The sequence below is a fragment of the Schistocerca gregaria genome, chromosome 3 (assembly GCF_023897955.1).
Source record: "Schistocerca gregaria isolate iqSchGreg1 chromosome 3, iqSchGreg1.2, whole genome shotgun sequence".
In the NCBI taxonomy this organism is placed as follows: Eukaryota; Metazoa; Arthropoda; class Insecta; order Orthoptera; family Acrididae; genus Schistocerca; species Schistocerca gregaria.
The window spans coordinates 881771607-881783642 of record NC_064922.1 but is presented as its reverse complement, the minus strand read 5'-3'; the positions used below and the strand labels follow the sequence as shown (position 1 = coordinate 881783642).

General features: G+C 40.2%; 1 protein-coding gene across 4 annotated transcripts in view; it reads left to right on the top strand.

Moving 5' to 3' along the window:
- LOC126355033 (putative leucine-rich repeat-containing protein DDB_G0290503) overlaps positions 1-12036 on the top strand; it is a 512513-nt gene that overhangs the window by 205691 nt on the left and 294786 nt on the right. The gene's annotated exons all lie outside the window — the stretch shown is intronic.

Genomic DNA, 12036 nt, shown 5'->3' with positions numbered 1-12036 from the left:
CTGCAGTGTTCCACTGTAAATATATGTGCGCTCAGATTTAAATACCTTGTTATCTTGAAACTCTGAAATGATGCATCTGTAAGTATATATTATTTGAGCCATGTTGATGCAGCTCAGTTGACTTCATTACCACTGCAGTTGTCTTTATGTTGATATCTGAGAATCTTCAACCAATTTCAGTTTGCCACCAATAAATACAAAGTATCTTTTCACTCAGTAGCTCCATATAACATGTCTCAAATGTACAGTAACTTTTGTCATTATGAAAGTTAAATACCAGTGAACACTGCTTCTGCATCTGACATCTGAGACTAACATTAGACAAATGGTGAGTGACATTAGACAAATGGCGAATGACATTTTTGACAGTGGAAATGGAAAACATTCTTAGTGCAGTTTTTTCAAAAAACAAATATTCAGCACTGTTGAGTTATCAACTCTCTGTTGCTTGTCCCTAGACTTGATCCAGGTTCCAAATCTTAGAGAAAGCCTTTCAAACATGCTGTAGTAGATGTCAAATGGTCTTTGTGCCGACTATGCATAATGCTGGAGTTCCAAAATTTAAAAGGTATGAGAAGTGTATTCTGTTATCCATAGGTGTACTAGTTAAAAACATAAAGCTGTATTTTGGAGCTTGTTTTAGCACAGATAAAGCATGATGCCTCAGTATTAATGCCACTTGCAATAAAAACTTCCATCAAGTTATTTTTTGGATACTTTCATTTTTTGGACCATAGCTGTGTACAAAATACAAATTGATTCTTGCAAACAAGAAAACGGCAAACAGCACTGTTCACAATGTTATTTGTTTACACAAATAGTGCCATTACCTGTTTTGAACTGACAGGTTCATTTTCAGAAGTCTGTTGATGTTAATTTCAGATTTATCATTTATATTAGTTGTTGCTGTTGTGGTCTTCAGTCCTGAGACTGGTTTGATGCAGCTCTCCATGCTACTCTATCCTGTGCAAGCTTCTTCATCTTCCAGTGCTTACTGCAACCTACATCCTTCTGAATATGCTTAGTGTATTCATCTCTTGGTCTCCCTCTACGATTTTTACCCTCCACGCTGCCCTCCAATGCTAAATTTGTGATCCCTTGATGCCTCAAAACATGTCCTACCAACCGGTCCCTTCTTTTTGTCAAGTTGTGCCACAAACTCCTCTTCTCCCAAATTCTATTCAATACCTCCTCATTAGTTATGTGATCTACCCATCTAATCTTCAGCATTCTTCTGTAGCACCACATTTCAGAAGCTTCTATTCTCTTCTTGTCTAAACTATTTATCGTCCATGTTTCACTTCCATACAAGGCTACACTCCATACAAATACTTTCAGAAACGGCTTCCTGACACTTAAATCTATACTCGATGTTAACAAATTTCTCTTCTTCAGAAACGATTTCCTTGCCATTGCCAGTCTACATTTTATATCCTCTCTACTTCGACCATCATCAGTTATTTTACTCCCTAAATAGCAAAACTCCTTTACTAAGTGTCTCATTTCCTAATCTAATTCCCTCAGCATCACCCGATTTAATTTGACTACATTCCATTATCCTCGTTTTGCTTTTGTTGATGTTTATCTTATATCCTCCTTTCAAGACACTGTCCATTCCATTCAACTGCTCTTCCAAGTCCTTTGCTGTCTCTGACAGAATTACAATGTCATCGGCGAACCTCAAAGTTTTTATTTCTTCTCCATGAATTTTAATACCTACTCCGAATTTTTCTTTTGTTTCCTTCACTGCTTGTTCAACATACAGATTGAATAACATCGGCGAGAGGCTACAACCCTGACTCACTCCCTTCCCAACCACTGCTTCCCTTTCGTGCCCCTTGACTCTTATTACTGCCATCTGGTTTGTGTACAAATTGTAAATAGCCTTGCGCTCCCTGTATTTTACCCCTGCCACTTTCAGAATTTGAAAGAGAGTATTCCAGTTAACATTGTCAAAAGCTTTCTCTAAGTCTACAAATGCTAGAAACATAGGTTTGCCTTTTCTTAATTTTTCTTCTAAGATAAGTCGTAAGGTTAGTATTGCCTCACTTGTTCCAACATTTCTACGGAATCCAAACTGATCTTCCCCGAGGTCCGCTTCTACCAGTTTTTCCATTCGTCCGTAAAGAATTCAAGTTAGTATTTTGCAGCTGTGACTTATTAAACTGATAGTTCGGTAATTTTCACGTCTGTCAACACCTGCTTTCTTTGGGATTGGAATTATTATTTTCTTCCTGAAGTCTGAGGGTATTTCGCCTGTCTCATACATCTTACTTACCAGATGGTAGAGTTTTGTCATGACTGGCTCTCCCAATGCCGTTAGTAGTTCTAATGGAATATTGTCTACTCCCGGGGCCTTGTTTCGACTCAGTGCCCGGTCAAACTCTTCACGCAGTATCTTATCTCCCATTTTGTCTTCATCTACATCCTCTTCCATTTCCATAATATTGTCCTCAAGTACATCGCCCATGTATAAACCCTCTATATACTCCTTCCACCTTTCTGCTTTCCCTTCTTTACTTAGAACTGGGTTTCCATCTGAGCTCTTGATATTCATACAAGTGGTTCTCTTCTCTCCAAAGGTCTCTTTAATTTTCCTGTAGGCAGTATCTATCTTACTCCTAGTGAGATAAGCCTCTACATCCTTACATTTGTCATCTAGCCATCCCTGCTTAGCCATTTTGCACTTCCTGTCAATCTCATTTTTGAGACTTTTGTATTCCTTTTTGCCTGCTTCGTTTACTGTGTTTTTATGTTTTCTCCTTTCATCAATTAAATTCAATATTTCTTCTGTTACCCAAGGATTTCTATTAGCCCTTGTCTTTTTACCTACTTGATCGTCTGCTGCCTTCACTAATTCATCCCTCAAAGCTACCCATTCTTCTTCTACTGTATTTCTTTCCCCCATTCCTGTCAATTGTTCCCTTATGCTCTCCCTGAAACACTCTACAACCTCTGGTTCTTTCAGTCTATCCAGGTCCCATCTCCTTAATTTAGCACCTTTTTGTAGTTTCTTCAGGTTTAATCTACAGTTCATAACCAATAGATTGTGGTCGGAGTCCACATCTGCCCCTGGAAATGTCTTGTAATTTAAAACTTGATTCTTAAATCTCTGTCTTACTATTATGTAATCTATCTGATACCTTTTAGTATCTCCAGGATTCTACCATGTATACAACCTTCTTTTATGATTCTTAAACCACGTATAAGCTATGATTAAGTTATGCTCTGTGCAAAATTCTACCAGACCGCTTCCTCTTTCATTTCTTCCCCCCAATCCGTATTCACCTACTATGTTTCCTTCTCTCCCTTTTCCTACTGACGAATTCCAGTCACCCATGACTATTAAATTTTCGTCTCCCTTCACTACCTGAATAATTTCTTTTATCTCATCATACATTTCATCAATTTCTTCATCATCTGCAGAGCTAGTTGGCATATAAACTTGTACTACTGTAGTAGGTGTGGGCTTCGTATCTATCTTGGCCACAATAATGCGTTCACTATGCTGTTTGTAGTAGCTTACCAGCATTCCAATTTTCCTATTCATTATTAAACCAACTCCTGCATTACCCCTATTTGATTTTGTGTTTATAACCCTGTAGTCACCTGACCAGAAGTCTTGTTCCTTCTGCCACAGAACTTCACTAATTCCCACTATATGTAACTTTAACCTATCAATTTCCCTTTTTAAATTTTCTTACCTACCTGCCCGATTAAGGGATCTGACATTCCACGCTCTGATCCGTAGAACGCCAGTTTTCTTTCTCCTGATAACGACGTCCTCCTGAGTAGTCCCCGCCTGGAGATCCGAATGAGGGACTATTTTACCTCCGGAATATTTTACCCAAGAGGACGCCATCATCATTTAATCATACAATAAAGTTGCATGCCCCCGGGAAAAATTACGGCTGTAGTTTCCCCTTGCTTTCAGCCATTCGCAGTACCAGCACAGCAAGGCCGTTTTTGTTAACGTTACAAGGCCAGATCAGTCAATCATCCAGAGTGTTGCCCCTGCAGCTACTGAAAAGGCTGCTGCCCCTTTTCAGGAACCACACGTTTGTCTGGCCTCTCAACAGATATCCGTCCGTTGTGGTTGCACCTACGGTACGGCCATCTGTATCGCTGAGGCACGCAAGCCTCCCCACCAACGGCAAGGTCCATGGTTCATGGGGGGTGGTTTTATATTAGTTGTTGAAAAAAAATCCAACAATTGATGTAAACAGAAAAACATGTAATATTAACATCAACAGCTATCTGAAAGTGAACAGTCTGTTTGAAATCTGCAATGATGTTATTTGTGTGAATGAATAGCATTATTGACAATGGGTGATTGCTGTTATCTTCTGTGCAAGAAGCAACTTGGAAAAACTTCCTTGTTATGCTTATGATATATTTTGGGTCTAAGCTGGATGTTAGCACATCATCTAACGTAATCATAATTAAACAGTGGAAAGTCCAGGATGGGATAACAATGAAAAGGAAAAGATAGATTTATAAATTATAAATTGCAGCAATCAGTCATACTTTTCTTAGATTTTATTGCACAAATCCAGAGTTCGGCTAGTAGCTAGCCATTCTCAATGCACTATTTTCTATTCTCAGTGCATGTAAGTCCATGTTGTTCAGACGCCAGTCACAGTTCTTTCAGTATTATGACTGATTGCTGCACTCCATAATTTATAAATCTATCTTTTCCTTTATAAGTCTTATAACAGTCACTGAGTGCACCCACTTCCCAAATGGAAGGTAAATTGAAAAAGATAGATTATCACCTTGCACACAGAGGAAGTGTTGAGTCGTAGACAGGGACAATAAAAAGAATATAAGAAATCTATGAGCTTTTGGACAAACTCCTTCATCAGAAGTGGAACTCTCACACATTCACACAACTCATACACAAATGACTACTCTCTCTGGCCATTAGTAATTGAATAATTTCCACCTTTCCTTTCTTCCCCTCCTCAAAGTGGTGTCAGTGGCATCTGCACCTTGTAGTGTCGGATTAATGTTCGTAATTTTTCAAATTATGGTTTTAATCTTTTTTTATGCTATGCATCTACAACTAAATCTACATAGGTTTGTTATTAAACCATGGTGGGTTTTTCCATCCTTTATCCACTTACTAGGTGCATAACTCTCCAGACCACAATTTAAATCTGCTTAAACTTTGCCCATAATTCCTCTACATCCATCTACTGGAACTAAGTGATGCCACTTCTTGTCTAAGTGAGATGTTTATAACTGCTTATCTGCTAATAACTGCTTATCTGTTCTATCTAGCAGAAACACCGTCCTAGCCTTTTTGACTGATTTATTAACTTTTTTAGTCATAGCTGCTATAATGACATCATGATTGCTAATCCCCATTCCCATACTGACATTGCTGGTAAGGTCCGGCCTATTTGTAGCTACAAGTTCTAAGACATTTCAATTGCATGTGGGCTGCTGAGTCAGCTGCTCAAGGCAATGTTCAGAAAACATGTTCCAAACTATTTTACATGACTGTCTGCCTGTACACCTCCCCACCCCACCCCATCCCCTCCTCCGCGCCTCCTGCAGTGAATTCATATGAATTCATAGACATCCCAGTTGCGTCCAACCAGTATTGTGTGATCTGGGTATTTACGGGCTATTGACTGTAGACTTTCTTTGTATGATGCTACAACTGTCACAGCAGAATTGGGTGACTGATAAAAATGTCCAACAATTGACTTGGTTTCATCTACAGCCGTTATACATGACCAGATGATTTCGCTGTTACAATCAGCTTCAGCCTCAATCAAGACAATATTTCTGTCAACTGCAATGAACACTCCCTTTCCTATGGCCTCTAATCTGTCTTTCCAATATATGTTCCATGACTCACTAAATATGTCAGAGATTTCCACTTTGGGTTTCAGCCAGCTCTCTGTCCCAAGAATAATTTGAGCGTGAGAACTTTCCTGGAGGGTCGTAAGTTCGGGAACTTTATTATGAATACTTTGACAGTTTACTAATAAAATTGTGACTGTGAAAGTGTCTTTATTCTGAGTGCTGCTTGACTTCCCTTGCTGCGTATCCACTGGTGAATGGTTCTCAGAGCACCTTAACCCTTTCCACTTCAGTGTCGAGTGCCACTCAACATCGCGAAATTTGTTTTCTGCTCAAATGTTGAACCTCATTTGACACGAGTTTTCGAAGCTCTCAGACGTATTTTGAGTCTACTAGGCATTATTGCTGCAGTGTGCTGCCATCTAGGAGATCTAGTGTTAACTCAGTGTCGAACAGTAGCAGCTGTGTTAAGTCAAAGATTGTAATTATTACGTTCAAGTCTATGCGCTCGAAATGACCAGTTCTTCACGTACAGTCCTTTCTGAGGAAGAGATTTTAGATCTTTTAGAGCAATCTCTAAGTGAAAACGAGAGTGAAAATGATTTTGTTTATGATAGTGATTCATTTCAAAACAATTCGAGTGACAATGACGAAGAAAACAGTGACAATGTTCATGTTTCTAGTGATTCAGCAGAGGAGTTGTGGCGATTGTGGAGCGACACTGACACTGACCTCACAGATTTTCCTTTTGACGAATCAAAGTGTCATTTTATAACAGAAAGTAGTTCTGTTCCATCATCGCCTGTCGGATTCTTTCAATTAATTTTTACAGATAACCTATTTCAACAAATAGCAGATGAAACAAATGGGTATGCTACATCAAAAAACGTAAAGTGACACAACTTCCACAACATTCTGCATAGTGGGACTGGAGAACTGTAACCGTGGAAGAAATTAAACGCTTCCATGGTGTGCTACTGAATATGACATTACAAAAGTGTAAGAACTTGCAGAACTTTTTTTTTTCAAGAGAATGGTTACAATCATTCAACTTCTTTCCAGACTGTTTTAGTCGCCGACGATTGATGCAAATTTTTTGGGCACTTCATGTTTCTAATCCGAGGAGTGCTACACATGTAAACAGTCAGGTTCAGTCACATCTGAGTAAAGTGACAAATGTACTGAATTACTTGTCTGGCTGGTTTCTTGAAATTTATCGACCATATCAGTATTTAACTGCTGATGAATCACAGTATCGTTCAAGGGTTGTGTATTATTCCAAATGTACAATCCTCAAAAACCAACAAAATTGGGTCTCAGAGTTTATGTAATCTCGGATTCATCAAATGGTTGTATCTGCAGTTTGATACCCTATTTTGGCGCTGTAACAACTGAGTCATTGATGTGTCCACACTTGAATTTTTCTGAGAGAATAGTTCTTCAGCTGCTAGCTAATATCAGAAATGCTACAGGGCAATCAGAGTATCATTTATACACTGACCGTTTTTATACAAGTGTTGCATTAGCTGATGAGCTGTTGAAACAGAACATGAATCTCACAGGAACGATTCAGGCCAATCGCAAAAACCTTCCAGCTGCAATCAAGAAAGGAGCTCTGCGTCTAAGGAAGCATGAAATAAAATGCCTTCGCAACACCAAAATGATGGTTCTGGCATGGCAAGATAAACGAACAGTTCTCATGCTTTCTACAAAAGCCAATAACTCAGTGTCACTTATAGAAAGGAGAAACAGAAAGGAAAGGAAAGAAATAAAGAAACCAAATGTGATTATTGATTATACTTCAAAGATGGGTGGAGTTGATCGATCTGACCATTTTATTTCCAGTTACGGTTTTCTAATGAAAAGTCTCAAGTGGTGGCGAAATTTATACTTCTGGCTATTGGAGGTAGGACTTGTAAACAGTTATTTACTATACAAGAACCACTGTGAGAAAAACATCTTGACAATACCGTCTCACAAAGCATTCCGTAAAAGTGTTATAAGAGGATTAGTTGCTGAAGAAAGAACTCAAGAACAGAAATAAGGACGTTGTTCAACTTCTGATGACGAGGAACACTTGAATGAAAAGTTGCACATTATCAACAAGTTTCCTGGGAACAAGCATAAAGATTGTGTAGTGTGCTCAGACAGAAAAAAGAAAGGTGGCAGGGGTGAAACTGTGTATTACTGCGAGACATGCTAATGAAACCCAGCTCTCCACCCTGAAGAGTGTTTCAAAAAATACCACACAATGGAAAGTTTTGTACTGTAAAATCTTACGTAAATATATGAATGAAAGCACACATTTTGTTTTAATGTATACTGTAATTGTTGGCCAGCGGCCACATTGTTTCCACAAAGAGATCCGCGCAAATCTCTGCGGTGCACTGCCGCCCAGGCGGCGGCGATTTAAATAAGAGTGCGTGGACCCACCCTGTGTATGCCTTATGGATTGCAAAGGGTTAAGGTAGTGCACTATGTTGGTAAAGTACTTTTTCTCTGCATCTGTAGCATCATCACCCTATTTTTATTCTAAAGTAATTTAGTCAATAGTTGTTTATAAAGGTGGCCATGCAGAATAAATGCTAGCCACATTCACATCAGTATTCAATAAGTTTATATCATATGATTATCACATCTCATCCTGTCTGTAATAACACTAATGTAACATAAGCAATGTCATTTTGAGGTTGTGATAACTTTGTTAAATTGATTCCATGGTTTGTCCTTTGCTCACAGGCACTATTAAAGATTCTATATATATATATATATATATATATATATATATATATATATATATATATATATATATATATATATATATATATATAAAACAGAAAGAAACTTCCACATGGGAAAAATATATTAAAAACAAAGATTCCAAGACTTACCAAGCGGGAAAGCGCCGGCAGACAGGCACATGAACAAAACACACAAACACACACACAGAATTACGAGCTTTCGCAACTGGCAGTTGCTTCGTCAGGAAAGAGGGAAGGAGAGGGAAAAATGAAAGGATGTGGGTTTTAAGGGAGAGAGTAAGGAGTCATTCCAATCCCGGGAGCGGAAAGACTTCCCTTAGGGGAAAAAAAGGACAGATGTACACTCGCACACACACACACACACACATATCCATCCGCACATACACAGACACAAGCAGACATATTTTCATATATATATATATATATATTAAAAACAAAGATTCCAAGCAGGAAAGCGCTGGTAGATAGGCACAATAAATAAAACACACAAACACACACACAGAATTTCTAGCTTTCGCAACCGAAGGTTGCTTCTTCAGGAAAGAGGGAAGGAGAGGGAAAGACAAAAGGATGTGGGTTTTAAGGGAAAGGGTAAGGAGTCATTCCAATCCCGGGAGCGGAAAGACTTCCCTTAGGGGGAAAAAAGGACAGGTGTACACTCGCACACACACACATCCATCCATACATATACAGAAGGCTTCCTCTAAGCGACCCATAAATAGGTTGTGGGTCAGGATGAAGCTGGCTAAGGTGATGAGGAATGAGGTTTTAGGTAGGGTGGCAGGTGATCGGCGTGAAAGGAAGTGCTCCGTTGTAGCGAGGCGCTGGACGTGCAGGATATTTGTGTATAGGGAAGTGGCATCAATGGTTACAAGGATGGTTTCCGGGGGTAACAGACTGGGTAAGGATTCCAGGCATTCGAGAAAGTGGTTGGTGTCTTTGATGAAGGATGGGAGACTGCATGTAATGGGTTCAAGGTGTTGATCTATGTAGGCAGAGATACGTTCTGTGGGGGCTTGGTAACCAGCTACAATGGGGCGGCCGGGATGTTTGAGTTTGTGAATTTTAGGAAGTAGGTAGAAGGTAGGAGTGCGAGGTGTCCTTAGCTGGTTACCAAGCCTGCAAGCCTGTCCTATGCACTCTCCCACCACCACCTACTCCAGTCCTGTTACCCGAAAGGTGTACACGATCAAAGGCAGAGCCACGTGTGAAAGCACCCACGTGATTTACCAACTGACCTGCCTACACTGTGACGGTTTCTATGTGGGAATAACCAGCAACAAACTGTCCATTCGCATGAATGGACACAGGCAGACAGTGTTTGTTGGTAATGAGGATCACCCTGTGGCTAAACATGCCTTGGTGCACGGCCAGCACATCTTGGCACAGTGTTACACCATCCAGGTTATCTGGATACTTCCCACCAACACCAACCTATCCAAACTCCGGAGATGGGAACTTGCCCTTCAATATATCCTCTCTTCTCGTTATCCATCAGGCCTCAATCTCTGCTAATTTCAAGTTGCCGCCACTCATACCTCACCTGTCATTCAACATCATCTTTGCCTCTGCACTTACGCCTCGACTGATATCTCTGCCCAAACTCTTTATTTGCCTTTAAATATCTCTGCTTGTGTCTATATATGTATGGATGGATATGTGTGTGTGTGTGTGTGTGTGTGTGTGTGTGTGTGCGAGTATATAGCTATCCTTTTTTCCCCCGAAGGCAAGTCTTTCTGCTCCCGGGATCGGAATGGCTCCTTACCCAGTCACTCAAGAAGGCATATTTGATATCCCGTGGCGTAGAACCCAGGATCGGAGACAGGCAGTTCTCCCTGGAGTTTATCTTGTTGGGGCTCAGGCAAGCTGATGTCGCCTATGGCAATGGGAGAGAGGAAGGCTGAGTATGGAACAAAAGACTATAAAAACCCTCAGGTAGAAGGCATTGGTCTTTTCTGGGGGCACATCAGGTTGATCTGGTTGACAGCTCGTGTATTTGGACTGCAGTCACACATCTCTCTTGTCCTGACCTAATAGATGGGTGACCACTGCTAATATACAGTGTCAGTGGTGCTGAATAATGGTAATGTCAAAGATGTCCAGTGGCTGTGGCCCTATCTTGGGATGTGTGAGGTTGGTGTTGGGAGACCTGAAGCAGTTGGCAACACTGGCAGCAGTTGAGGAGGAAGCCATCTAGAGCGAAACTCTGAGGAGACTATGTATATTAATAGATGCACTGGATGTAGATGGCGGAAAATATGTGAAAGCACACTGAAAAGGTCAATGGGGAATATTGCACCCCATTTGTGGATGTGACTGTGGGTGAACTCTGGAAGGAAAATTTTGGCACGCAAAGGCCAGAAATAAATGTGGGAGCATGTGAGAAGTACACTTCTGCCCAGAGAGCATAGTGAATGTGGAGGCAGGTCAGTAGTAAAAAATGAATGCACAAGCAAGAGAGCAGTAAAATCATTTGCTCGAGATGGTAGAAATGGGCTAGGGAGCGTCTAGAAGGAAAAAAGATTTTGCCAAGACAGAAGAGATGGATGCAGTAGAATGTCGAATGTCAAATCATTGTGCCCAGAAGGCAGAAGCAGGAGTGGGAGCACTTGAAATTGAAGAGCATTGTGCTTGCATCACATAGGTGATTGCATAGGTGGGCGTGGGATCATGGAGAAATAGGAAAACAAGTGCAGTGATCATGCCTGGAAAGAATATTCACAAAATGTGTTCCAAACTTATGCACTGGATTTTTCACATTGGAGGAATTAAACAGGAGATTTAGTGGACAACTCTTGTTAAAGTTGGTTAAATGTCTTGATATGAATAATTTACCATAGTGATAACATTCAAGCAAGTACAAGTGTAAGAATTAATTAAAAAAGCAAAATAAAAATTTTAAGGACCATAATACAAACACAATAAGGCCAGGAATATGAGATAGGGGACATGGAGCTGTGTACGGGTCATTCGGCTGACAAATCTACAGTGTCTCTCACACCTGCAGTGTGCGAGCAGCCTACCTGGAAGGGACCACAGCAGATGACAGAGCCATGACCAAGCATGCTGATTACGCCAGCAGACAGCAGTGTGAGCGCTCCTAGAACTAACTACAACAGATAGTTCTGAACCTCTCTCATGATGGAAATATGTTAGATCTATTGGCATCAAATAGACCTGACCTCTTGGAGAACATACATGTCAAATCTGGCATATGTGACCATGAGATAGCTTTAACAACAATGAATATCAAAGTACAAACAGAAACTAAAACAAGTAGAAAGATTTGTATATTCAGCGACCTAGATGAAGGAGCAGTAGTGTCATATCTCAGTGAAGAACTTGCAAATGGCCTCTCACTTCCAATTTCAAAAAGGATCATCTTTCATCATGAAATTCTGGAAGAACTGTGACCCTATTAATGTTTTGCATTGGAGGGGATAATGACTTAAACTTGGCA